The sequence below is a fragment of the Mirounga angustirostris genome, unplaced genomic scaffold (genome assembly GCF_029215605.1).
Source record: "Mirounga angustirostris isolate CCGP_5_RB_7025 unplaced genomic scaffold, mMirAng1.0.hap1 SCAF_16, whole genome shotgun sequence".
NCBI classification, from domain to species: Eukaryota; Metazoa; Chordata; class Mammalia; order Carnivora; family Phocidae; genus Mirounga; species Mirounga angustirostris.
This window is the reverse complement of record NW_026991724.1, coordinates 42,881,086-42,904,202: the sequence shown is the minus strand read 5'-3', so window position 1 is coordinate 42,904,202 and position 23,117 is coordinate 42,881,086. Positions and strand designations below refer to the sequence as shown.

At 46.6% G+C, this 23,117-nt stretch overlaps 1 long non-coding RNA gene across 1 annotated transcript in view; it reads right to left on the bottom strand.

Annotated features, from left to right (window-relative positions):
- Positions 1-4,072: 4,072 nt before the first annotated feature.
- LOC135362859 (uncharacterized) overlaps positions 4,073-23,117 on the bottom strand; it is a 29,651-nt gene continuing 10,606 nt past the window's right edge. Inside the window, exons 2-3 of the long non-coding RNA XR_010408235.1 lie at positions 14,696-14,813; positions 4,073-11,513 (exon numbers count right to left, since the gene is read on the bottom strand). This is a non-coding gene — a long non-coding RNA (uncharacterized LOC135362859). The remainder of the gene's footprint in view (positions 11,514-14,695; positions 14,814-23,117) is intronic.

Here is a 23,117-nt window from a genome sequence, read left to right as displayed (position 1 = left end):
GCCAGAAGTCCCGCCCACGGTGCGGCAGAAACGCCCCTCTCCGCTCTCTGTCATTGGCTGAGCGCCCGCCTTCGCCATCAGAGGCACTGCCTTCTGGGTAATGTAGTTTCTGACTGCATCTAGGCGGCGCGCGCTCTGTTCTCTGAGAAACCTGGGTTAAAGTTCCAGAGACAGGCGTGTGGCTTTTAAGAGGTGGAAGGAGAAGCACACAGATTTCAGTGGCCCTTCAGGCAAGGTCTCACCTCAAATAGGTGACGCCTACCGTGACCTTCCTCCCTGTGTACCGCAGTGGGATCACTCACTTCTTTCTGAGCCGGTATTTACAACGAAATATGAAGATAGTTGTTGAGTGTAGGGATTTTAAAAGTTCCTCTAATCGGCAGTTTCCAACCTGCAGACCACTACAGCATTCCCTTGGGAATTTGTTACAAATACAGGCCCCACTTCACTCCTACTGAATCAGGAACTCTGGGCTCGGGCCCCACACCTATGCTTAAAAAAGCCCTCCAGAGATGATGGACTCTGAAAACAAACTGAGGGTTCTAGAGGGGAGGGGGGTGGGAGGATGGGTTAGCCTGATGATGGGTATTAAAGAGGGCATGTTCTGCATGGAGCACTGGGTGTTATGCACAAACAATGAATCATGGAACACTTCATCTAAAACTAATGATGTAATGTATGGGGATTAACATAAGAATAAAAAAAATAATTGTTACACCTCGAAATGCATGAAGAAAGTAAGGAGAAAAAAAAAAAAAAAAAAAGCCCTCCAGAGGAATTTAATGCTCCAAGCAGCTGAGAACCAGCCTCTTTAAATTCCAATGAATAGATGAGCTAAAACCACCTCTTTTGTGGGAGATAACTAAAAAGAGCTCAGTAGCAGACCTGGCACATAATGGTAAGTACATAAGGGCTAGCGCTGTCATTATTATTATTTTATATTAGTATCGTTGGTAATGTCATCACAAGGATCTGGCATACACTCTGGTGAGACAGGAAGTCTGATGCTTCTTGGCAGAGGCATTGGCGATATTTGTCAAAATATATAATACTTTGACTCAACAAGGAGCCTCCTGAAGAGTATTTAAAATGTTTACATAACAATATACTTGAATCAGGCAGAAGCATTATTCAAGACTGCTTTTGACTTCCTTTATGACAGGGACTCTTCTATGATATGAGCGCTGAAACTAAGGCGAGTGGGAAGAAGGATTGGTGCGGTATAGAAATGTTTTTAGAGAAATGAAAAGGCAAAAAAGTCAGACAAAAATTATGATGTATTTCCACAAAGTTACATCAAGCGAGCCTGCCTCTCCGGCCTCCCCTTCCACCTCTGCCAACCCTGGGCCAGCAAGACCTTCCCCCCGCATCCCCCCTCCTCTCCTCATCCCATTCAATATGAGGACAATGAGGATGAAGACCTTTATGATGATCCAATTCCACTTAGTGAATAGTAAATAATCATCATGCTTTATAGTTAATAAACGTATCTGTTGTGTATGTATGTGAAAATCTAGTAACTGCATTGTGAGAACCGTATGAAACCTTTTCAAGTCCTCATCATCTAAGTACTCCTTGTGTAGAACTTTAGGATCACCCGAGAATTTTTTAAAAATGCAAGTTCTCTGGCCCACCTGATGAGGGAACACAGAAGGCTAGCTGAAGACGAAGCACAAGCCAACACCCTGCAGAAGCCTCCCTTATCAGTTTGACCAGACTGTCCTGGTTTTAGCACTGAAAGTCCCATGTACTGGAAACACCCGTCCCGGGACAAAAATCCCAGTGTTCAGTGATAGGTACAGAAGTTTGCAGCAAACCCATACATGAGCCAAAAACATATGGGCTGAAAGCAAAACTGTTTTTAATGCCAGGATGCTGGGTATGGCATAGATTATTGGCCATGTGTAGTTGCTGTAGCTGGCCCAGCTCACACCTGAGTGATTTTATGATGAGGCATCATGTATAAATGACACCTTACTTACCCCGATGCCATCTAATGTATATAGTGATTCAGTGAAGCCACAGAAAGTGAATCCACACTGATCCACACTGATCCCACCCCATATCAGACATTCTTCTGTCTCAGTTCTTTCCTCTTCTTGCATGTCTGTCCCTGTATTTGTTTCCTATCACTGCTCTAAAAAAAATATTACTACAAATTCATTGGTTGAAAACCACACACACACACACACACACACACGATTTATCATCTTGAAGTCTCTGAGCCCTTGAACTTCAGATCAGAAGTTCAAGGGCTTTGCTGGGTGTTCTGAATAAAAATCCACAGGGACAAACTCAAGGTACTGGCCAGGGCTACAGTATTCAACTGGGGCCCTGGGCCTTCTTCCACAATCACTATGTTTTTGTTTTTGTTTTCAGAATTCATTTCCTGCTCACAGTTTCCATGTGTCTTCCTCCACTTTTAAGCCAGCAGCAGTGGATTGAGTGTTTATCTCAGGCTTCAATCTCTCTTCCTTCCTTTTTAACAAGCAGCCAAGGAAACTAATCTGCATTTAAGGGCTCCTGAGATTAGGCTAGATCCAGCCAGATAACCCAGGATCATCTCATTTGAAGATCAACTGATTAGTAACTTTGCTTACATTTACAAAGTCTCACTTGCCACATATTCAGGATATTCATCGCAGTCACACCCAGGGGCAAAACGTAATGGGTTCCAAAATTCAGTCTACCATGTTCCCTTTTACCTGTAAATTCATTTATATCTAAATATCTATGTCTATGTATAGGTTCTGGAGCAGATTTATATTTTCTTAATAGTAAGCCTGGAATTCTTTTATATGTGAATTTAATAGTTTATCCACACAACTCAGCTAATGAGTATCCTCATGTTACTCTTACAGGCTCTAGATGTTAAAAGCACAGCTGGACTCAAATTATGGTTTGTCTCAGTTCCGCACAATGTCCTTAGTCATAATAGTTTGCTTCTGAATAATTGTGATTTTCCCTGATTTTTGAAACCAAATGAACCATTTTGGGGAAGTTTTCATTTTACTTACTTGTATGGATTTTTCCCTCTACTTCACCTGATAGTCACCTGGAGACTCACATGCTGGGTCTGTGAGGAATGACTACTGACGTGCGTTTACATCTCACTCCTGTCCCTGACGACAGAGATCTCATTTGGAACAGAGCAGCCTTAATTTTTTAAGTGTCACATTTACATAATTCTTATTATTTCTTGTTTCTGATGCCATAAATCAGGTATTTTCTTAGCTGCGTTTTAATTCACACATTTGTGAATGAAAAAGGTTTCCATATGGTGGTTGCACTTGTGTAAGAACACACTTCTATTTGAGATTTGTCCCAATTTGTCTCTTAGAGAAACTCTCAGTATGTGCATTTGTCTGCTAGGGTTGCCATAACAAAGTACCACAGTTTGGGCGGCTCAACCAACAGAAATTTATTTTTCTGCAGCGCTGGAGGCTAGAAGTCCAAGATGAAGGTGTTGGTAGGTTTGGTTTCTTTTGAGGTCTCTCTCCCTGGCTTGCAGATAGGCTATGCTGTCAGTGTCCTCACGTGGTTTTCCCTCAGTCTGTGTGGTCTGTGTCTGAATCTCCTTTTCTGATAAGGGCGGCAGTCATATGGATGGGGGTCCACCTACGTGACCTCATTTTACCTTAATTATCTTTGAAAAAGCCTATCTCCAAATACAGCCACATTCTGAGCTAATAGGGGCTAGGGCTTCAACAGATTTTGGGGAAACGCAGTTCAGCCCATAACATTGTGAAGTATGGCACATGTATAAGAAATTTAAAACGATGTAGATTTTAATCTTTTTAAAGTTGATACCTACGTAACCACCACTAAAGGCAATACAAAGAATAATAGCAGTGCCCAGAGAACTCCATCCCAGTCACAACGTGCTCCTGCTCCAAAACCGAGAGGAATTCTAGAACCTGATTGAAAGCCGTATGACCTGACTTGTTGGATAGTTTTCCTATTGTGTCTGAATCCCAAAAATAGAGTGTGGTTGTGGCTGTTACTGAATTTTATAGGAATGGAATCCTAAATTAGGGGCTCCATTTGGTCTTGTTATTGTCTTCAAAATAAACATATAAGATTCACCCATGTCATCCTGTGTATCTGCATATTATCCATTTTCATTGCTGTTGAGCTAATAATGGATCTATCCATTCTGCTGCTGATGCACCTTTGTATTGTTTTCGGCTACTGGTAACATAAGCATGCTGCGGTGAGTTTTTGTCCAAGTATTCTGATACACATAAAATCGACCTTTTTATAGCAGTGGTTTACACACTTAAAAAAACATTCATTGGGAAGACATAAATATGTTTATGTACTTAACTGCAGAACTTTGAAATATATAAGGCAAAAAGCGACCAAACTAAAGGATAATATACAAATTACAATCATACTTGAGGATGTTAACACTTCTTTCTCACTAATTGTTAGAATAAGTAAACAAGAAGCAAATCGGAGTGCAAAAGATTTATCTTGACCTAATGGTATTTGTAAAACACTATATCCAACATTAGCTGAACACACTTCTTTTTCTTTTCTTTCTTTTTAAAGGACATGGATGAAACATTTATTCTGTCTTGCTTGAATGAACTGTATTTCAGGGTAAGAGGCTGATGTCAGACAGTACTTTTTTTTTTATTTAAATTTATTTAATTAACATACTGTATTATTAGCTTCAGGGGTAGAATTTAGTGATTCATCAGTTGCGTACAACACCCATTCCTCATTATTTCAGGTGCCCTCCTTAATGCCCGTCACCCACATACCCCATCCTCCCAACCACCTCCCCATCCAGCAACCCAGATTGTTTTTATTTATTTTTTATTTTTTTAATTTTTTTTTAAAGATTTTATTTATTTATTGGAGAGAGAGAGAGTGAGAGAGAGCATGAGAGGGGAAAGGGTCCGAAGGAGAAGCAGACTCCCCACCGAGCGGGGAGCCTGACACGGGGTTCGATCCAGGGACTCCAGGATCATGACCTGAGCTGAAGGCAGTCGCTTAACCAACTGAGCCACCCAGGCACCCCCCCCGCCAGATTGTTTTTTATAGCTAAGAGTCTATTATTGTTTGCCTCCCTCTTTCTTTTTATCTTCTTTTATTTTTCCTTCCCTTCCCTTATGTTCATGTGTTTTGTTTCTTAAATTCCACATAGCAGTGGAATCATATGGTATTTGTCTTTCTCTGACTTATTTTGCTTAGCATAATACCCTCTAGTTTCATCCACGTCATTGCAAATGGCAAGACTTCATTCTTTTTGAAAGCTGAGTATATTCCAACATAAATATATATATATATATATATATATATATATATATATATATATATATATATCACCTCTTCTTTATCCATTCATCTGTCAAGGGACATCTGGGCTCTTTCCATATTTTGGCAATTGTGGACATTGCTGCTTTAAACACTGGGGCACATGTGCTCCTTCAAATCACTATGTTTATATCCTTGGGATAAATACCTAGTAGTGCAATTGCTGGGTAGAACATACTTCTTTTTCAAGTGAACCTGGAAGGTTCATGAGGTAGGCATATATTGGGTCAAAAACTATGTCTTGACAAATTTCCAAAGTGGAACATATATACAGGGTTTTTTCTCTGAACACAGTGGAATTAAAGCAGAAACCAATAACTAAGATATCTAGAAAATCTGCAAATATTTAGAAAGAAATGAAAACATACTTTCACATAACCAGTGGGTCAAAGAGGGAACAATATAAAATTAGAAATAATTTGAACTGAATGATAACTAAAACAGAGCAAATAAAAATTTTTTTAAAAGATCTTATTTATTTATTTGAGAGAGAGAGAACACAAGCAGGGGGAGTGGCACGCAGAGGAGAAGCAGGCTCCCCGCTGAGCAGGGAGTCCAACTCTGGGACTCCATCCCAAGACCCCAGGATCATGACCTGAGTTGAAAGCTTAACAGACTAAGCCACCCAGGCACCCTAGAGCAAATCTAAATTTACAGTATGTGGTTAAAGCAGTGCATAAGGGAATGTTGCATCTTTAAGTGTTTATATTAAAAAATAAGAAAGATCTAAAAACAGTGACTTAAGTTTCCATCCTAAAAACAGAGAAATGAAAGCAAGTTAAATCCAAAATAGAAATAGATAACAAATATCGGAATGGAAATAGAAAATATACAGCACAGAAAATTACCAAAGCTAAAGTGGGATTTGTAGAAGACTAATACAACTGATAAATGTCTACTAAGATTAATCATGAAATAAAAAGTGACATTTCAAACTATCAGTATCAGGGGAAAGGGGGTATTGCTACAGATTGGAAGACATTCAAAGGATAAGGTGATTATAAACACCTTTTGAGCAAGAAAATTGCAGGTTCAAAGAGTTCTCCTGGTGAATTTCATCCTATATAGAAGATATTTTACCAGCATTGTACAAACTCTCAGAAAATAGAGGAGGCAGATTCTCTGAATCCATTCTGTGAGGTTAACACTACCTTCATACCAAAATATAAAAATAAATGTACAGGGCGCCTGGGTGGCTCAGTTGGTTAAGCGACTGCCTTCAGCTCAGGTCATGATCCCAGGGTCCTGGGATCGAGTCCCGCATCGGGCTCCCTGCTCTGCGAGGAGCCTGCTTCTCCCTCTCCCACTCCCCCTGCTTGTGTTCCCTCTCTCGCTGTCTCTCTCTCTCTGTCAAATAAATAAATAAATAAAATCTTTAAAAAAAATAAAAAATAAAAACAAATAAATAAAAACAAATGTACAGATTAATGTACTCATAAACACAGATATGACAATCTTTAACATATTAGGAAATCCCTCCTAACCAAATTTAAAAGTGTACTCTAGAATGACCAAGTGGAAATTGCAGCAGGTAGCCAAGGCTGGTTTCCTATGGAAAATCAATCAATGCAATTTACCATCTTAAGAGACTAAAGGAGAAAAGCCACCTGCATATCTCAAAGCTGTGGGGGAAGTAATTGATGAAGTTTAACATAGCTTTCAAAAAGCTCTCTCGGTAAAGTAGGAATTGGAGGGAATTTCCTCTTTCCTAAGGCAAAGCAGGGTTAAGTGACCACAAGTGATTCTGCCTTGGGACAGAAGACTTTGAAAGCGGAGCGCATTCTGCACCCATTGGCAGTGCCTCTCGAGGCCTTGATCTGGAGAAGAGCTCTCACCCGCAGCTGTATGGTTTGCCATACAGCTACAAAAGATACGTCATGGGCTCATGCTGGCAACTAGTGACCTGTGTCCTACACCTTCTGAGGGGACTGGAGCCCAGTGCGGCCTGTGGGGGCCTTAGGAGTGCCACCAATTCAGACCTGGTAGGCAGCGTGGGATCCTTACAGGGGTGCCATGGTGCTGAGCATCCGGACTAGAAAAATGGTCATCCGTGATCCCTGCATGATGAGGGGGCACCACAGTCAGGTGGTGAGTGCATGAGCTCTGGAATCAGACAGACCAGCTTCAAACCCTGGCTTCACCACCATGTGGGGCCCTCTGGAAGATGCTGAGGGTTCATGCATTTTGTAATCTGTAAAACTGTAAGAAGAAGTGAAGAGCACCTGCCTGCCTGGAAGGGATGTGGTGGGGCACAGCACCTGGCAGGCTAGGCCATTCCATCGGCCCCTACCTCAGAAAACTCGGCAGCCCAGCTGCTGATGCTTGGGACTCACACTTCTCCAGGGCTGCGACAAGGCTGGTCTTGTCTTGCTCCAGGACTAGAACAGACCACAGACGGGTCCCTTGTAAGCAGATTTTCCAGAAACCCAACCTACCAATATGGAGGAAAGGGAGGATGTGAGGGTAAACAGGTGTTGTCCGTGGCGGCTGCCTGGGTGAATCACACCCTGTGTGGCTGGGTCACTCCATGCCCCGCCCCCGTCACCTGCCAGCTGAAGCCATCTGCAGACTCTGGGTGCACCAGTACCCGCAGGAAACAGAGCCCAACCTCATCCTCTCCGTCAGGGTCTCTCTTACACTGACCTAGAGTGAGCCAGGCCCCCAGTCCATCAAGACTTAGGTTGCTCCAGGGCTCGGCTCTGAGCAGGCTCTGCTTCCTCTGCCCCGGGAGAAATGGCGAGCGGACCCAGAGGCACAGGTTGCCTCAGCGACAGCCCTGGGCCAGGTGCCGAGGAGGCTGCAGACCCCGAGCCCCGGTGGTCCCACTTCTGCGGGCAGCCAGCATCAGCAGTCCTGAGCAGTGCCCACATAGTGCGGGGGCACTGCTGGTCCCCAACACCTGCAACCAGGTGCGGAAATCCCAAAGGGACTGGAGAAGGGCCGCTGGCCCCACCCTTTGCCCTCTGGCGCCCTTGCTTCCACCCTTTACTGGCCAGTACTTTTCTGTCGCACATCCAGTGATGAGTCCCCAGCATCAGGCTGAACAGTGCATGGTCTGCCTTGGAAGAGTAGGTAGCTAGAGGCACCTCCAAATTATGTACTATGTTCCCAGGATCACACAGTGAACACACAGCTCTACATGGGCAATTTAAAGCAACCTTCTCCCCTTTCCTGACCCAGCTCCTGTTCCCCAAGCAGTGGTCACCCACCCGTTCATCTGGCCCCGTGTCCCTCCTTCACTTCCACCAGTGCCTCGGTTCTCACTGGCCAGCCCATCACTGCCTCCCCGTCCCTTCGCCCGGGGCAGTCAGCACATCTATAGAGGTGACCTCCCAGGGCATTTTGGAATTGGGTGTAACCCACATGGGCTCTGCTCCCCATTCCCAGGCTTTCACTTTCCGGTATCCCTAAGGATCCACTGTGTGTTACCTCCTCATTAACCAGCGATGAGGGAACAGAAGGCAAGCTGAGAACAAAGCAGAAACTGGCACCCTACACCCACCCCCTTCGGGATATATGTGACATTCCTCAGGCACCGCTGGCCGCCTAAAGGAAACAATGGTTGACTGATAGAGATCACAGTCCTGCAGGACAGGAGTCTCCCTCAGTTTCCAAATGTCCTAGTGATTTACAAGGAAGCAGCTTTCTTATCAATGGCCTAACTTCCAAGAGACCCGTAACTCAGTTTCCTGAAGCCCTAACATCACCCTCCCCTCCATAAAATTAAGGGAGGCTGAGGCAGAAGGAAATGTAAATAAAATTGGATTTCTTCTGAACCTGAAGCCCATTGACAAGGACGTGTGATAGGAGGAATGTAACATTCCTCCCGGAAACTCCCAACTGTCTTCATGTTAGTGTCTCATTAGAGGGAAAAAAACAACCTTGGTTTGACAATAACCAGGCCCCCAGGATCCTGAGACTCTAGGATATGACAGTCCTTCTGGACACCCCCTTTGTCCTTTGTCCTCACCTCCCCAACTCTGAGTATAATAATCAGCCACTCCTCAAGACCACAGGGCAGCAGCTTTCTGCCCATAGGTCCTGTCCCCGTGCTTTAATAAACCACCATTTTGCACCAAAGACGCCTCAAGAATTCTTTCTTGGTCGTCGTCAGCTCCAGACTCCACCCCACTGAGGCTCACCTATATTCCAAAACTGCATCACCAGGACTGCTCGGTGTGGAACAGCTCCAGTCTCTACCAGCCCACTTCCAGTATAATCAGGAGACCTACCCCAACTCTGAACCTTTGCTTGAGTCCGGGAGCCGTACTTCAGTCACATGTGGAGTCCCTGATGGGCTGGAGCAGAGTCACTGTCCCTAGTGCCCCTGTCTTTACTAGCCAATCCATCCCTGGTTTTGCAGTTACCTGCTTTCCATCCGCCAGGATGTCAGCCAACTGGGCATCCAAGCCTGCCTTTGACTCTGATGAAATTGATATGGCTCCCAGGCCCCCCTCCCAGGCTCCTCCTGACAGCCCCCCGCTCCCAGCAGCTTTGCTAGCTCTCACCCTGTGGGAGATCTGGCAGTCTCAGGACATGGTCCAGTCTTAACCTCTGCGGAAGCCCAGGCACCCAGTGCGAGCACGAGTCGGTCAGCTTCTGCATACGTGACACTCCCGTGTTCCACCTTTGGCATCTTGGTCAGCCAGCCATCATCCACGGAACTGGAGCCCTCATCAGGAGGATGCCCAGCACTAGGCGCAGCTCCCCTTTTGCTAACATGACTCCAGACCCATTTCCTTTCAAGGCATCTGCAGCTCCTTTGGGTCATGACCGTTCCGGCGTCAGCATGTCCGCCCCAGGCCCCAGCTCCATGTCTGAAGGACTCAGCTTTAGCACAGGGCCAAGGGGGACACCCAGTACCTCGGCTCGTGTTGGGGGAGGCTGAGACCTGAACTCCAGGGTCCTGCCAGCCGTAGCACCTCTGTTACAATTGGAGACAGCGAGCCTCCCCTGGAGGACACATTCCTTCTTGCCCAAAGTCAGACCGCCCGGAATCCCCAGGCCGAGCACTCTTGTCCCTGTCGGCAGAGAAACCTTCGTTGACAACAGATGTGCCAGAAGACACTTCTGTTCCTCCTTGTGCTCACATCACCTGGAAACCATCCGGCCAAAGCACCCCAGCTGCAGTAAGAGGGGCAACACCCACCTGTGCTTGGAGGTCTGTCTGTTCCCAGCTGCAGTCCGAGCACTCAGGGTCCACTCGTCCAGGGCCCAGTGAGAGTCCCAGTGAGAGTCCCAGTGAGAGGGGCCAGGATGAGAACTATGGTGGAGAATCAGTGTTCTCTTCCCGCGTCTGATCGGTGCCCTCGGGGCCCGTCTGGCCAGAGCCAAGCTCTTCCTATTGGAGAAGCCTGCACCACTGAGAAGAAACACAGGCCTGAAGATGCTGCTCTTCGTGCCTTCGGTCGGATGCCTCAGGGCTACCGGGCCAGGGCACCTCTGTTGCTGTCACAGGGGCTGGCACCACAGTGTGGCTGGAGAAACGCCCGTCCGCGAATCCAGGCAGGGCACGTGGGGTCCGTGAGGGCAGGGCACAGGGAGTGCCGTGGGGGCACACTCGCTGTGTTTGGGCACACTTGTAGTTCCACCGTCATTCAGAGCAGCTGGGGATGCTCGTGGCCAGAGCACATGAGTTGCAGTCAGATGGGACAACGTCACTCTTAGGAAGACACTGGGGGCCTGGCCTTCAGTCGGTCCAATGGGGCCTTCCCGGCCAGGATGCCCCCTTTGCCTTTGTAGGAGCCGACACCACTGAGAAAATACCTGTGCTTCCCGCACTTCTTCACCCCCTCTGACCAGATCACAGGGGCCTCTTCAGCGGGTCCAGCGAGGAGCAGCCTTGCCTTCGGGGCGGCCTTGTCACCTGTCCAGGGATTCCCTGTGGCCACGAGGGTGGGGGCACCCACCCACTGGTTGTCTTCTCCTGCAAGAACTAGGATCTCAGCAACTAGGAAGCAAAAGCCTCCTCTACACATGGCGGCGACCACTGTCCCTCACTCGTGGGTGTGCTTTGCTGGGGAGGGACCGTCTCAGGCGCGTCTAGTTCTGTCCATCAAACTTCACCTGTTGTTGGTTTCCCTAGAGCAAGCCGGAGGCCCAACAGCTCAGGGTGTTTGTGTATGTACCCAGATTGTCGGTTCCGATGAGGCTGCTCAGGGGTCAACACACTGGCTCGAAAAGGTCCACTGTGGAGAGAAGGGAGAGGTCTGTAAGTATCACCCGGGCCACACTCTGCTTTCCACTGTCGCCTGCAAGACTCAAGCTCCAGGCCCAGTTCCCTCTAGTCTTAAGCCGGCAGGACACCCACTGCTACCGACAGTGCCCCTTCCCTCTTGCCCATTGGCTTCAGTGGGTCCTTCTCTTTCTTTCCCAGATAGAATAGACGTATACGTGTGTTGTTCTTGTTAATTGGGCCTCCGCTGATGTGTTTTGCTTCTTCAACTCGATGAGGGGGGTGGAAGTGACCTGTATAAGTGGTCGTGGGTTGAGCCAAACTTAACTGTGCAAAGCTTCTGTGGCCGGGGAGATAGGACGCAGAGGCAGTCCCACTGGGGGCAGCAGGAGCTGACTTCCGAAGCCTGTGCTGTGTCAGGGACAGCAGCCCGGGAGGCAGCGAGGTGCAGACGGGGGACACGGGCCATGACTCTCCCTTGCCTCTTCCTTCTGGGCTTCTCCCCGGCCGCCTGGCCTCCATGGAGGCCACGTCAGCCTCGCTGCGTAAGCAAACCACACTGTACAACTGCAGTCTATGGGAAGTATTTCGATGTCCCCGTTTAATTCAGACTAGGCCAATAGTCCACACACATTCACACTTCACCCAGTGAGGACTGGCTTGGGGGAAAAAAGGAGAAAAACTCATGTCTGTTTTCTAATTTTTGGGAAAAAATTTTTTTTAAAGATTCTTTATTTGATAGAGAGAAACACAGCGAGAGAGGGAACACAAGCAGGGGAAGTGGGAGAGGGAGAAGCAGGCTTCCCGCTGAGCGGGGAGCCCGATGCGGGGCTCGATCCCAGGACCCTGGGATCATGAACTGAGCCGAAGGCAGACGCTTAACGACTGAGCCACCCAGGCACCCCTAGTTTTTGAAAAATTTAAGTCAAGGATCACTATATAGATATTGTTCTCATGCTGCTTTAAAGGATCTGAAATGATTCTCTTTTCTAGTCAACAACTGGGTAGGTTCTATTTGGAAAAAGAAGTCTTCCCCTCGTCTAACCCACTGAAATATCAAATTGCAAGAATGACAGTGTCACTCAAGCTTGGCTGGCCTTAAAGTCATGCTGTGTCTCCACGAGACTTTATTGCTGAAAACAGAATCTTTTCTAACACATATTACAGCCCAAAAAGACAGGGCTGTAAGCAAAAAGGCAGGCATTTCCCTCAGCTTCTTACCTGTTATTTTCTTAAACATTTACTTGGTGGTGAGCCTACACTAGACACTATGGCAGACCCTAGTGATGCCGAGTTTAAAGGCATCTCTTGCCGCGCAGGAATTTACAATATAGTGAGAGTCCGACGAATAAACCAAATATTACACAGGACGGGGTAGTGGTGGGGATTTCAAAGCAGGTAGGAAGGACATAAAACGAAGTCTGGGAGGGATGGAACTTTAATTACTCCTCAAGAAGAAGAATAAAGTGGCCAGGTAGAGATGGACTATTTTCAGGTCAGGGAAATAACACATGAAGAGTCAGGGAAGGAAGAGCACTCATGACCCAGTGTGCACCAGGCAGAATCTTCTCTCTGACCATGAGAGATTTAAAGTAGAACCAATGATGAGTAGAGCATCCTCAAATATCCAGATATAAAGCAAAACATACTCTTTCAGAACCAATGAGTCAAAGAAGAAATAAGGACAAAAATGGGAAAGTAGTTTAAACCAAATGATAATTAAAACACGGCAAATAAAAATTTGTGAGATACAGCTAAAGCAGGGTGCTTCAGGAAACTTTGTAGTTTTAAGTGTTTATATGAAAAAATAAGAAACAGTTAAAAATAATGGTTCAAGTTTGCATCCAAAGAAAATAACAATTGGTTTAAATAAGATCCAAATAAGAAACTGAAATTACACAGCACTGAAGACTAAGCTGAACAAGGAATTTTTAAAAGATGGGTAAAATTCATAAACCCCTCCTGAGACTGGATGAGAAATAAAAAGAAAATTCAAATGACAAATATTATGAGTGTAAAAGGGGGTATGACTGCCCATCTGAAAGACAGGAAAATGGTAACAAGGGACCACAAGCCCCTTTCAAGTTAGAAATTTCCACCTCCAAATGTTTTGTTGTTTCCCCTGATGAACCCTATCATACCTATACTGACATTATTTTCCCATTGTTACACAAATTCTTTTAGAAAATAGACAAGGAGGCAAGTTTTGCTAACTCACTCTAGGTAGCCAGCGTTAGTTACCCTCATCCCAAAAGTCACAAGGGAAAAAAAAGCACAGGTGAGTATCTCTTATAGCCCTAGAAACCCTTTTCTTTTTTTTTTTTTTTTAAGATTTTATATATTTATTTGACAGAGAGAGACACAGTGAGAGAGAGAACACAAGCAGGGGGAGTAGGAGAGGGAGAAGCAGGCTTCCCGCTGAGCAGGGAGCCCGATGTGGGGCTGGATCCCAGCACCTGAGCCAAAAGCAGATGCTTAATGACTGAGCCACCCAGGCGCCCCATAGCCCTAGAAATCTTTAATTTCATTCTAGGAAGTCAAATCCTACCAAATATAAAACGATGATCTAGTATGATTAAGTGGGTTTCTTTTTTTCAAGAATGTAATGTTGTTTTGAGTGACTAATAATGCATTAATGTATAATCACCCTATGAAGAGACTAAAGGAGAAAAGTCATAGGATCCTCTCAATGGTTGTGGGAAAAGTAATTGACAAAATTGACTCCCCTTTCGAAGGAAAATGCTCAGCAAGGTAGGAATGGGACAGTTTCACTTAGCTGATAAAGCACATCTACAAAAAAACTCCCATTGACAGTACACTGAATGCTTTTACCCTATCATCAGAAGCTAGGAAAGGCTGCCCTTTGTCTCCACTTGTCTCCACTCAACATCTTCCTGGATCTTGTAGCTAATGTCAAAGGTAAAGAGAACTAATAAAAGACATACAGGTTTAAAAAGAAGGAAGAGTGCCTTTCTTGCGTAGAAAACACGATCGTGCTTGTAGAAAATCCAATGGAATCTACAAAGAAACCGGAAGAAGGAAGAAATGAATTGAGCGAGTTTCCCGTGTAAAGGTCAATATACAAAAGGCAATGGCTTTGTCTGTGTCCTACCAAATAGCAACACGTGTATAATGCGTACGTGCAATACATGTACCCGTACAAGGCCTTTAAGCCAGGCTAGATCCTGCACCCACCTGGTGTGCGTCTCCTGTCCCTGGACCTGCGAGATCATTCACAGACTGCTGGGTAGTCAGCTGCAAGTCTTCCTTAGACAAGAAAGGCCTGAGGTGCTATGCGGACCATTGTTACTCTCTGCAAAGGGAGAAGAATGAGAAATACAAGGCATGCAGATGAAAAGGGAAGTAAATTAGCTTTATTCATAGAATCCTGATTCAGAGAAAACATTATTGCGTATGTAGAAAATCTTAAGGAACCTACACAGGAACTTCCAGAAGGGAGGTGATAGAATGCTGTATCTGTGTGCTCATAGCATGTTCTGTAAACTACCAATGTACTATGGAAAAATAAACTTCACAAACCCCATACAGTCCTTATGAATAAATTAGCAAAAGCTGTGGAAGACCTATAGCCACAAAACTGTATAAGGGTGGTTGTGAACTTTCTCTTCAAAGTCCAGAAAAGAGATATTATAGGCTTTGTGGCTCACAGATCTCGGTCACATATTTCTCTGTGTGTGTGTGTGTGTGTGCACGCACGGGCATGCGTGCGTGTATATGATACAAGTATTTTCAATTGTTAGCACGGTTCTTAGCTCTCTGGTCTTACAAAAACTGGCTATGGGTTGAATCTGACCCAGAGGCCTCGGGGTTGGCTGCTAGTACAGAATATTGCTGAGAGAAAATTAAAAAGGCCTAAATATATGGAGATATATACCATGTTTGTGGCCTGCAGAAGTTAATATTGGTAAATTGTCCATTTTGACTAGGACTCTGAAACCTGACCTATGGAGTTATCCCAAGCAATGCTGGTGCCCTCAGGGCATAAGGGTTTTCAGGGCAGGGAATCCTGTGCCCACCTGATGGGCGTCCCCTATGCCCGCACTGGAGAAGACAGATCCCAGCCAGCTGTGTGGCTTGCTGCAAGATGCAATTACAAGAGAAATCTGCCGTGGAGATGGAGTGACAACTGGTGGTCCCTGCCTACGTCTCTGAGACTGAGGCCCAGTGTGGTCAAGGCCCACTTAGAAGTTGAACCGAATTATGGGGCGCCTGGGTGGCTCAGTTTGTTAAGCGACTGCCTTCGGCTCAGGTCATGATCCTGGAGTCCCGGGATGGAGTCCCGCATCGGGCTCCCTGTTCAGCAGGGAGTCTGCTTCTCCCTCTCACCCTCCCCCCTCTCATGCTCTCTCTATCTCATTTTCTCTCTCAAATAAATAAATAAAAAACCCTAAAAAAAAAAAAAAAAGAAGTTGAACCGAATTAGTCCTCCCAGAGGCCAGTGCATGTGCTCATCACCGGTGTGCCCCCAGCTAAGGACCTTAAGGACTATTTAAAAAAAGGACCGGGTGATGTGCACGTGAGGAGGAGTCACCAGCGTCTGATGGTTCAAGGCTGGATCTGTAGAATCAGACAGCTTGGGTCAAGCCCTGGCAGGGCCACTACCACCTGTGTGGGCTGAGCAGAGTTCTAGGCCTTCCATGTGGTTTTGCCAAACTTGCAAAGCTAAGAGAAGAGGCTCTGCCTGCCAGCAAAGGGTGATGCGGGGGGCGGCACCCGGGCAGGTCAGAGCCCCGGGGAGCTGCCTCAGAAACCAGCCCAGCCTGCGGGCTCAGGCCTTCCCAGGGCGTCGCCGAGGTGCCGGCCTCCAGGATGTGGGGCGGCCCCACAGAAGATCCCAGAGGTCGGGGCCCTGGGCCCTGAGCTCCCCGCGGGCGGCGGCGGGGGGACGGGGGGCTGGCATAACCGCTGTCCTCCGCGGCGGTTGGAAGGACGCGGCGGGCGACTCTCGCGCCCGCCGCTGCCGTGGCCCGGGTCCCTCGGCCCCCCGGGGCACTGGCCCTGCTGCCGCCTCCCTGGAGCCCGGGGTCCCTCAGTTCCCGGGGCCGGCGCCCCCGCTTCGCCCGCATCCGGCCCTACCTGGCCCTGCCGCCGAGCCCGCTCCCCGCTCGGAGGCTCGGGGCCCCGGTACTCGGGGGCGACGCGCGCTGCCCTCGGGGCCCGGAGAGAGAGCGCGCGGAGGTCCCAGGGCACCGAGGCCGCGGCGGCGCCCGGACGCAGACGCCCAGGAGGCCGGTCCCGGTTCCGGGGAGGCCAGCCCCGCCGTCCTGGACGGTCCCCACGAAGCGCGGGCGACACCCGGTGCCACCGGCTGCAGCCCCGTGCGCGCAGCCCGAGGCGACCGAGTCCCGCGGACTCGGACCGTTGCCCTCGCCCTTTGCCCTCACTGCCTTTCTCTCCAGCCTTCCGTCCTCTGCGCCCCCGTTCTCTGTTCCACCCCACCCCCCCGCCCCGTCCCCGCCCGTGGCCCTCCTGAGCCAGGGGGCAGGGCGCGGGGCTCGGATGCTAGGACACCTCGCTGACTTTTCTACCGAGTCCAGGGATTCTCCTGCACACAGAGGGCTCTTTCCAGAAGCTTCTGCAGGCAGCTTCGCCCGCCCGCCAGTGTCCCCCAGTGTCCCCCATGGGGCCTGGGTCACCCCTGTCCTGCCCCTCACTTTGGATGCTTGCAGGCTCCTGGGTCTGCACCCCTCGCTCCTCTGTCACCTCTATGACCTGTCAGCTGGAATCTGAGCCCGCAGTCCTGGTGGGCCTCTGTGCAGGGGGTACCCCCAGAAGAAGGTGCTGTTGCTGGCCCCCCAATATGTTCTACTAAAGCCAGAGCCAGAGACAGCCTGCCTGTGGCTACTGACACTCATTTAACCTCCCGGACTGCTGATGGCTGGGGTGAATATATGTTGTTTAATCTGCAAACAACCTATGCACCTGAGACAACCACCTCAGAAAGACGAAACAGCTGGTCTATGTCCATACAGAGGTCTGTGACGGGCCCTCGATTTATCCTGGTTCTGTCTGGCTTCAGTGCCTCAGTGACCACACACGTCACGACCCCTCACCACCCAACAGCTCCCGACCGGCCGCCTGCCGCAGTCAGCTCACAGCGCAGGGACCCCTGGCACTCCGAGCTGAGTCACGGCTGGCTGACCAGAACCAGTCCAGGACTGACGCAGGTGCAGTCAGGTGTCTGGATTCTAGCGTTAGGTACGGAAACGAAGGAAGACCCGTCAGAAGCAAGGACACTGAGGCAAAGATTCATCACCACAACGGGTTTAGGTTCAAAAGGACTCCCCCCCCCCCCCCCCAATACAGCTTCAACATGCTCACTGCTGGGCAGATGCTTTCCCAGCTGACGGTGCTGGTGTCCCGGGAGACAGAACCCTGAGGAAGCCGGAGGTGCCTCCTGGCTAGGTCCTGGGCCCACGGCAGGGCTTCCCAATCCCCTCACAGGAGCCACCACAGCCCCTTGGCTGACCCCCCGCTCGCCTGTTCCTGAGAGGTAAGACACCTTTGGCACAACAGAGCAACAGCCAATGGACACAGAACATTAGACCCGCTTTCTTCAAAACTTAAAACATAGAGAAGGCAGATCATTGCAAGTAGAGTCCACATTTTAAACACCAGATGGGTTTCAAGGGGAGATGGCCACACTTTACAAAAACCACCAGAGAAGTATCATGTTTAAAACCCAACACGAGGGGCGCCTGGGTGGCTCAGTCCGTTGAGCGGCTGCTTTCGGCTTGGGTCGTGATCCTAGGGTCTTGGGATCGAGCCCCGCATCCGGCTCCCTGCTCAGCGGAGAGCCTGTTTCTCCCTCTCCATCTGCCTGTCACTCTGCCTACTTGTGCTCTCTCTCTGTCAAATAAATAAATAAAATCTTAAAAAAAAAAAAAAACAACATGAGAAAGGAGATGTGACAGAGGCAGCAGGTGTGTTCCTTTGCAGCTCTTTTGAGGGGTCAGAGGCGGGTGTGAGGACTCTGGCGGGAGAGAGGGCTGAAAGGTCTGCGAGCGAGCCCTGGGACACCTCTCAACCCTGAAGAGGCCTGAGGGCAGGATCTGTTCTGCTGCCACAGGGGCAGAGAGGCTCCCCTAGCCCCACAAGGACACTGTAATTTTACATCAGGGAGAAAATACCTTCCCGAATTGTTCTTATGGAAAATTGGTTACTCGGCAGTGACCCAGAAAAACATACAACTTAGAATTGAAGCCTAAAAGCTAGAAGGGCCCCTTTTAAAATTGGGAAAATTGACCAACCACAGAAGAGAAATAAAGATCTCTACTGCGTGACTTCCCTTTGTATTTTGCATATGAGAGGAGAAAAAAGCAGGGCAAGGAAATGCAGGATATGAGGCTCTTGCTGAAAAGCTGTGAAGTCTCTTCTAAGTCAAAGAGACAGGTTTTCATGACAATTACCATCTAGAAATAACATATGTTTTCAGATAATAGGGAACTGGCAGGCCCATATAAGTTACTAAATTGCTAACTGAGTGTGGGACCAAGGCGGGCAGCGAGGAGGTGGGGGAAGCGCAGAGAGACCTGCTTTGCTCCAGAGGACAGATGGCAAAACTCTGGGATAAAGAAGCCAAAGGCCAGGAAATAGGGGTGGCTTCATGTTCTCCTCCACCTTGGGGTGGTTTCATGTTCTCCTCCTGCCTGCACCCTAAAGGGGTTCTTCAACTTTACAGGTTGTTTTCATCTTCTGAAATGAGGAGATAATTAGGCTTTAAAGCTGAAGACTTTTGCCTACTGGTTGGAAGAAATATGTGCAAGTCATATATTTGAAAAGGGTTAATATCCAAAATATATAGAGAACTCATACAACTCAACAGCAAACCAAACAATCTGAATAAAAAATAGAGGATCTCCACAGACATTTTTCCCAAGAAGACATACAGATGACCAACAGATGCATAAAAAGATGCTCAACATCACTCATCATCAGGGAGATGCAAATCAAAACCACAATGAGATATCACCTCACACCTGTCAAAACAGCTGTTATCAAAAGGACAAGAAATAACAAATGTTGGCAAATATGTGGAGAAAAGGGGACCCTTGGGGGGCACCTGGGTGGCTCAGTCGTTAAGCGTCTGCCTTCGGCTCAGGTCATGATCCCAGGGTCCTGGGATCGAGTCCCACATCGGGCTCCCTGCTCAGCGGGAAGCCTGCTTCTCCCTCTCCCACTCCCCCTGCTTGTGTTCCCTCTCTCACTGTGTCTCTCTCTGTCAAATAAATAAATAAAATATTTAAAAAAATTTAAAAAAAAAAAAGAAAAGAAAAGGGGACCCTTGGGCACCTTTGGTGGGCATTTCAATTGGTGCAGCCAGTAAGAAAAACTGTATGGAGCTTCTTCAAAAAATTGAAAACAGAACTGTCATGTGATCTGGCAATTCCACTGCTGGGTATTTACTGAAGAAAATGGAAATACTAACTCTAAAAGATATCTGCACCCTATGTTCACTGCAGCATCATTTACACTAGCCAAGATTTGGAAACAACCTACATGTCCATTCATAGATGAATGGATAAAGAAGATCTGGTAGGTAGGTAGGTAGGTAGGTAGGTATGTGTGTGTGTGTGTGTGTATATGTATGTATATATATACCTATATACATACATATATATATATACATACACACACGCACAATGGAATATACTCAGCCATTAAAAAGAATGAAATCTTGCCATTTGCAACAGCATGGATGGACCTTGAGGGCATTATGCTAAGTTAAATAAGTCAGACAGAAAAATAAATACTGTATGATATCACTTATATATGGAACCTAAAAAACCAACCAAACAAACAACAACAACAAACCAAGCTCATAGAGATGGAGAACACATTAGTGATTGCCACAGGGGAAACTGGAGGGTGTGCAAAAGGCCTTAAGGAGGTCAAAAAGCACAAACTTCCAGTTATAAATTAGTCATGGGGATACAATGTACAGCATGATGGCTATAATTAACATTGTATTGTATATTTGAAAATTGCTAAGAGAGTAGATCTTAAAAGTCCTCACCACAAGAAAAACATGAAAAACAAATTGTAACTATGTATGGTAAGGGATGTTGACTACACTTATTGTGGTGATCTGTCTGAAGGCCTCCTTCCTTGTTCTGGAAAAGATCTCATCTCTGATCCTTTGTCAGGACAGGCTGGGGGACCACCCCCTCCTCAACCTGAAAGGGTGGTGGGAGCCACCTTGTGGTCCACAGTGAGAAGTGGACCCGCCCGTGGCCCTTACTTAGCAATATTCATTTAAGGTTTCTTCCATGTGTTTACTAAAACCTACTAAGGTTGGTAGCTTATTTCATCACTGAATAATATTCCATACTATAGACCTACCAGTTCGTTTTTCCACTCTTCTATTGAAGAGCATCTTTGTTGCTTCCAGGTTTTGGCAATTACAAATAAAGCCACCCAGGAGCCCCTATAAAATGTTTTATGGAGGCCTAATGGTAATCAAACAAAAACAAAAACAAAACCCACCAAAACCTATAGTAGATACACAAAAGATAAAGAAAAGGAATCAAAGCATACCACTACAGACCAAATCACAAACGAAAACAGCAAAAGAGGAAGAAAGGAAGAAGGGAACTATAAAACAGACATAAAACAATGAATATGAGGAATTCTTAATTTCAGGAAACAAACTGAGGGTTGCTGGAGTGGGGGCGGTGAGAGGGATGGGGTGGCTGGGTGATAGACATTGGGGAGGGTATGTGCTATGGTGAGTGCTGTGAATTGTGCAAGACTGTTGAATCACAGATCTGTACCTCTGAAACAAATAATGCAATATATGTTAAGAAAAAAAAAAGAAGATAGCAGGAGGGGAAGAATGAATGGGGGGAATTGGAGGGGGAGACAAACCATGAGAGACGATGGACTCTGAGAAACAAACTGAGGGTTCTAGAGGGGAGGGGGGTGGGAGGATGGGTTAGCCTGGTGATGGGTATTAAAGAGGGCACGTTCTGAATGGAGCACTGGGTGTTATGCACAAACAATGAATCATGGAACACTACATCTAAAACTAATGATGTAATGTATGGTGATTAACATAACAATAAAAAATTAAAAAATAAAAAATAAAAATTCACACACAAAAAAACCCAATGAATATGATGGCAATAGTAAGTCCTAACTTATCAATAACTATTTTAAAAAGACTAAATTACCCAACCAAAACACACAGAGTGGCTGAAAGGAAAAAAACAAAAAACAAAAAATAAGCCCCAACTATATGCTGTCTTAAGAGACTTATTTCAGCTTTTAGGATAAAGATAGTCTGAAAGTGAAAGGAAAAAATAATCCCTACAAATGAACACCAAAAGAGATCGGGGTACCTACATCTATATCAGACAAAACAGGATGTAGGTCAAAAAATATCACAATATACAAAGAAGGTCATTATATAATGATAAAGGTATCAATTCAAGAGGACATAACAACATAAATATGTATGTGCCAAACATCAGAACAGCTAAATATATTAAGCAATATTAATAGATCTGAAGGCAGAGATAGATTGTGATGCAATAATAGCAGGGGACTTCAACTCTCCACTTTCAACAATATCCAGACAGCAAATCAATAAGGAAATATTAAATTTGAGCTACACTTTAAATCAAATGGATCTAGCAGACACATACAGAACATTCCATCCAATGGCAACAGAATACATATTCTTCTCAAGCACATATGGAACACTCTCTAGGATAGATCATGCTAGGCCACAAAACAAGTCTTAAATTTAAGAAGACTGAATCTTCTTTTTCTGAAGAAAATCTGGAAAATTAACTAACACATTCCTGAGCTAACAAAGAGTCAAAGAAGAAAATAAAAGGGAAATAAAAAATATATTAATAAGACCAACAAAGATGGAAACACAATATATCAAAACTTATGGGTTTCAGCAATAGTGATTCTAAGAGGGAAGTTTAAAGAGATAAAGACCTACGTTAAGAAAAAAAGGGTTGCCTGGGTGGCTCAGTCAGTTAGGCGTCTGCCTTCGGCTCAGGTCATGATCCCAGGGTCCTGGGATTGAACCCCACGTCAGGCTCTCTACTCAGTGGGGAGTCTGCTTCTCCCTCTCCCTCTGCCTGCCTCTCTGCCTACTTATGCTCTCTCTCTCTCTGTCAAATAAATAAATAAAATCTTTAAAAAAAAAAGAAAAAAGAAAAGAAAAATCTCAAGCAAACAACCTATTATTATTTTTTATTTTTATTTATTTTTTTTTTTTAAAGATTTCATTTATTTATTTGACAGAGAGAGACAGCGAGAGAGGGAACACAAGCAGGGGGAGTAGGAGAGGGAGAAGCAGGCTTCCTGCTGAGCAGGGAGCCTAATGCGGGGCTCGATCCCAGGACCCTGGGATCATGACCTGAGCCGAAGGCAGATGCTTAACCGACTGAGCCACCCAGGCGCCCCTATTATTATTTTTTAAAGATTTTATTTATTTATGTGAGAGGTCAAGAGAGAGCATGAGTTGGGGGGAAGGGCAGAGGGAGAGGGAGAAGCAGACTCTCCACTGGGCAGGGAGCCCGACGACGCAGGGTTCGATCCCAGGACCCTGGGATCATAACCCGAGCCAAAGGCAGAC